We start from the raw sequence: 5915 nt of genomic DNA, 5'->3' as shown, positions 1-5915 counted from the left end.
TTTTTGTATGGACATGTATTCAGATTGGGGCATATACATAGAAGTGGAATTGCTGGGGCATATGGTATCTCTTAGGTTTACCTTTTTGAGGAACCAACAGTTTTCCATAGCAGCCGTGCCATTTTACATTCCCACCAGTGATAAATGAAGGTTCCATTTTCCCCACGTCCTCACCAACGCGTATTGTTTTATTATAGGCATCCTGGTGGGTATGAAGTGATGTTTCATTGTGGTATTGACTTACGTTTCCCTTATGATTCGGACGTTGAGCATCTTTTCACACGCGTCGGCCATTTGTATACCTTTTTTTATTTTGGCCAAGGGCTTACAGGATCCTAGTTTCCCAACTAGGGGTTGAATGTATGCCTCCTGCAATAGAAGCACAGGAGTTTTAACCACTGGAATGCCAGGAAATTTATTTATTTATTGAGAAATGTTTATTTAGATCCTTTGCCCATTTTTAATTGAGTTATCTACTGTTGAGGTGCAGGGGTTCTTTATATATTCTGCATACTAGATTCTCATCAGGTATATGATTTGCAAGGACTCCCATCTTGTGGGATTATATTTTTTTGTCCTGTGACTATAGCAGTCTTTATATGTGAAATTCAAGAAGGAAACAGCTGTGTTCCAAAGCAGACTCTCAGGTCCAAAAAATGAAGGTATTTTTTGAACTGCCGCCTTCACTCCAAAGCCCATCCATCTTGGCATCCAAAGATTAAGGACACGTTCTGCTTAGCTATTTAATAGAGTGGCAAGCTCTGCACCACTGACGCCACAGGGCAGTTGCCTATGAAACGACGTCTGCCGCGGGGCCCCAGCTTCACTTTCTCACATTTATCATCTTCGTCCGGGAGAGCGGTTGTCTGAGCATCCCTCTAGACTGTGCTCATGCTGTGCTGCCAAGGCTATGCTGGCAGGGCAAGAGCAGGCATGGCTTCAGACTCCAAGAGGAACGGCTTTTCAAAGCTATAGTTACTTTTGGCAGCAATGTCATAGTACTGAAGATTCTTTCTGGGGAAGACAGTTGACTTTGCCTTAACCTTTCTGTCCTTAACATCTACTTCGTTGCCACACAACACAATGGGGATGTTCTTACACTCGTACCAGATCTCTATGCCAGTTAGGCACATTGTTGTATGTAACTCTCAATTCAACATCAAACATCCAGACGGCACACTGAGCCTTGGATATAATAGTCATCTCTCAGTCCACCAAATTTCTCCTAATCAACTGTATCACATATGTTGAATTTAATAGGTCCTCTGTTGGTATGGAACTCAAGGAGATGGCCCTCAACACCCAAGGTGGTGGTGGTGGTTTAGTCGCTAAGTCGTGTCAAAATCTTGTGACCCTATGGACAGAGGAGCCTGGCAGGCTACAGTCCGTGGGATTCTCCAGGCAAGAATACTGGAGTGGGTTGCCATTTCCAAGGTGGCTACATAATCTCAGAGTCACCAGTCAGATGTTTTACCAGTTCAGTTTTTTCTAGTACCACCATCACCAGGCAATACAAGCTACTTGGAACTGAACTTGGGGTTCTCCTTGGTCAGCCATCGTGGTCTTATTTCCGGAAGTGTCTCCATGCCCATCTGACTGAGGGGCGGGTTTTATTATTTAATAGTTGTGTTTTGGTTGGTTGTGATAAATCCATTGCCTAGTTCAAGGTCATAAAGATTTACATTTAACATTTTTCTAAAAGTTTTAAATAATTTTAGTTCTTAAATTTAGCTCTGAACCGTTTGAGTTACTTTTTTGTATGTTGTGAGATCTAAGCATTCCTCCTTTTAAAAGCTGTTCTAGACCTCTTCCTGGGCCTTCCCATTTTCTAAGACACCGTTTATCCATGTCTTTGCCTTATGACCACTCAGACTCCTTTGAGACCCTCTTTTCTACAGTTTCTCCTAGTAATGTCATCCAGTGACTCCCATTTTCATCTTCCACATCTCTGGAGTTTAGTGTTCCACCATTGCACAGATTCTCCTGTGCAGTCCCATCTAGACATACCACAGACACCCCAAGTTAAGCATGACTCACATGGAGTTCATCTTGCTCACAAACTGACCTCCCTGGCTTGTCTCAGGTCTGGTAAAAGCACCATACCCATTCCATCCCTCAAACTATCCTGAAGTTTAGCCCAGATACCCTGCTCCCTCTCCATCATCACACATTTCCAGTGAGTGCGGAAATCATGGAGACCTTTGGGGAAAACTTTTTTCATATTTTTGTCATGAAAAATTTTAAATGTGCAAAAGTAAAATAATGTAACAAACCCCAGTGTACCTATCACGTTGTACAGTTGCTAAGTCTTGTCCGACTCTGCAACCCCATGGTCTGTGGCATGTCAGGCTTCCCTGTCCTTCACCATCTCAGAGTTGGCTCAAACTTATGTGCATTGAGTCAGTGATACCATCCAACCATCTAATCCTCTGGTGCCCCCTTCTGCCCTCTAATCTTTCCCACCATCAGGGTCTTTTCCAATGAGCTGGCTCTTTGCATCAGGTAGCCAAAGTATTGGAGCTTCAGCACCAGTCCTTCCAATGAATATTCAGGACTATTTTCCTTTAGGATTGACTGGTTTGATTTTCTTGCTGTCCAAGGGACTCTCAAGAGTCTTCTCCAGCCTCCAAAGTTCGAAAGCATCAATTCTTCAGTGCTCAGCTTTCTTTATGATCCAACTCTCACATCTGTATATGACTACTGGGAAAACCATAGCTCTGAGTGTACAGACATTTGTTGACAAAGTAATGTCTCTGCTTTTTAATACACTGTCTAGGTTTGTCATAGATTTTCTTCCAAAGAGCAAGTGTCTTTTAATTTCATGGCTGCAGTCACTATCTGCAGTGATTTTTTAGCCCCCCAAAATGATGTCTCTCACTGTTCCCATTGTTTCCTCATCTATTTGCCATGAAGTGATGGGACTGGATGCCATGATCTTAGTTTTTTGAAGGTTGAGTTTTAAGCCAGCTTTTTCACTCTGACTTTCATCAAGAGGCTTTTTAGTTGTTCTTCACTTTCTGCCATAAAGGTGGTGTCATCTGCATATCTGAGGTAATTGATATTTCTCCCAGCAATCTTGATTCCAGCTTGTGCTCCAGCCTGGCATTTCGCATGGTGTACTCTGCATATAAGTTAAATAAGCAGGGTGACAATATACAGCCTTGACAAACTCCTTTCCCAATTTGGAACCAGTCTGTTGTTCCATGTCCAGTTCTAACTGTTGCTTCTTGATCTGCACACAGATTTCTCAGGAGGCAGGTCAGGTGGTCTGGTTCCCATCTCAGAATTTTCCACAGTTTGTTGTGATCACACAGTCAAAGGCTTTAGCATAGTCAGTGAAACAGAAGTAGATGTTTTTCTGGAATTCTCTTGCTTTTTCTATGATCCAATGGATGTTGGCAATTTGAGCTCTGATTCCTCTGCGTTTTTCTAAATTCAGCTTGTATATCTGGAAGTTCTCAGTTCATATACTGTTGAAACCTAGCTTGAAGGATTTTAAGTATTACGTTGCTAGCATGTTAAATGAGTACAACTGAGTGGTAGTTTGAGCATTCTTTGGCATTGCCTTTCTTTGGGATTGGAATGAAAACTGACCTTTTCCAGTCCTGTGGCCACTGCTGAGTTTTCCAAATTTGCCGGCATGTTGAACGCAGCACTTTAACGGCATCATCTTTTGGGATTTGAAGTGGCTCAGCTGGAATTCCATCACCTCCAACACCTTTGTAGTAATGCTTCCTTTGACCCACTTGACTTCACACTCCAGGATGTCTGGCTCTTAAGTGAGTGATGACACCATTGTGGTTATCTGGGTCATTAAGACCTTTTTTTATACAGTTCTTCTGCATATTCTTGCCACCTCTTCTTTTTATTTATTTATTTATTTATTTTTTACCACCTCTTCTTATATCTTCTGCTTCTATTAGGTCCATACCATTTCTGTCCTTTATTGTGCCTATCTTTGCATGAAATGTTCCCTTGGTATCCCTAATTTTCTTCAAGAGATCCCTAGTCTTTCCCATTCTATTGTTTTCCTTTGTTTCTTTGCATTGTTCACTTAATAAGTGAAAAGAAATACCTGTCCCATAGCTTCAGTAACTATCAGCTCATACATGGCCAGTCTTGATTTAATACCACTGTCTACTTATTCCTCTTAACCATACATAGCCTGACATCATATTTCATCCAAAAATACTTCAGTATATATGGATATGAACTTTTTAAGATACACGATCATAACAGCATATCAAAAACATGAATTCCTTAATGTTATGAAATACTGAAGTACTCAAATTTCTATGTCTTTATTTTTCACAAATTCATTTATTTGAAAATCCAAACAGGGTTTTATATTAAAGTTGGCATATTCCTTCAAGTCTTTTTGAGCTGGTAGGTTCCTCTCCATCTCTTTCCCATTCTGGCTTTTGCTAAAGTGTCATTTAACAGGTTTCTTTACCCTTTGTATTTCCTGTTAATTAGGAATAGACCTGGAAGAGTGAGTGAATTCAGATTTAATGGCAAGAAAACCTCACAGATAGTGTTGTGTGTTTTCATCAAAGATGCGTCATGTCTGATTGTCTCTTTTTCTGTGTTGCAGCCATTGAAGCTCAGTGCTTAGATTGCTTATCGAAGCAATAAGCTCAGTGCTTATCCAAGTTTGCAACATGGTGATACCACCTTTTCACCATTCCTTTCCTTACAATACCTGAAATACCACTATAAACGGAAACTTGTCTACATTACTGTTCCTATTGGAAAGAGGAAAAGCGTCCAGATTTTTTGCCAGTTTTCTAAATAATGAGTTGGTTTACTGGCACCCTCCAAAAGTGACAAGTAGGCTGTGTTTTTTTTTATTATTATTGTTAGTATCATAGTTACTGAATTAAATAAATTTTACGTGTTTCAGTTCATTGCAGTTATTAAACATCAGTGATGCTTTAATTGTCCTTAATTTTGTCCAGTGGCCGTCTCTTCAAGTTGGCTCCCAAGTCCTTTTGATACAATTCTTTTGATAGTAATATTTGGTAACTTCTTCGCTATCTAGTATGATAAGATGTTCCAAACATATCCTGTTCATTTTCTGCTCCAGACCTGGAGTCAGTTATTTTTAGGGGGATAGAACAAAACAACAAAATCCATTGTTCTTTTTAGTGATGAGAGGTAAATCTAGGCTCTAGAAGGCCCATTGCTGCTGTTTTGGTCATTGTTTCTAGGCCTTTTTAGGGCACAAAGCTAGGATACATAGTTTAAGATAAAACACACAGATACTTCTGTTCAAATTCAAGACTTCAGAGTATTTTGTTTTTAATATTTATTTATTTGGCTGTACCCAGTCTTATTTGCAGCATGTGTGATCTTTGATCTTCATTGTTTCGGCACACAGGATCTTCAGTTGCAGCATGTGGGGTCTATAGTTTCCGGACCAGCGACTGAACCCATGCCCACTGCAGTAGAAGTGTGGAATCCTAGCCACTGGGCCACCAGCAAGGTCCCTCCTTAAAGTTGACTTATGTAAAATAATTACGTAGTTCAGGTCTAATCGTTAAAACAAGATATATTCAGACAAGTCTAATTTCTGTTCCTGTATCATCCTCTGGCTTCCCAGGTGGCTCAGTGGTAAAAGAATCCACCTGCCAATGCAGGAGACATTGGTTCTATCCCTGGGTCGGGAAGATCCCTGGAGAAGAGAATGGCAACCCACTCCAGTATTCTTGCCTGGGAAATCACATGGACAGAGCCTGGAGGCTACAGTCTGTGGGGTCGCAAAAGAGTCGGACACGACTGAGCGACTCAACAACCACCAATCATCCTCTACCATATGCCCTTGCTTCCCACTGAGGGACTTTTTGGTTAATTTTTTTCCTTAAAAATTTTTTTTCAACAGATAAATAATGTTATATTCCCCCTTTCTTATATGA

General features: G+C 40.7%; 1 pseudogene; it reads right to left on the bottom strand.

The window, feature by feature from the left end:
* Positions 1-494: 494 nt before the first annotated feature.
* Positions 495-2512, bottom strand: LOC113881319 (annotated as a pseudogene).
* Between the last annotated feature and the right edge of the window lie 3403 nt (positions 2513-5915).

This window comes from Bos indicus x Bos taurus, chromosome 2 (assembly GCF_003369695.1).
Source record: "Bos indicus x Bos taurus breed Angus x Brahman F1 hybrid chromosome 2, Bos_hybrid_MaternalHap_v2.0, whole genome shotgun sequence".
In the NCBI taxonomy this organism is placed as follows: Eukaryota; Metazoa; Chordata; class Mammalia; order Artiodactyla; family Bovidae; genus Bos; species Bos indicus x Bos taurus.
The sequence above is the reverse complement of the archived record's forward strand: the minus strand, read 5'-3'. Positions and strand labels throughout refer to the sequence as shown.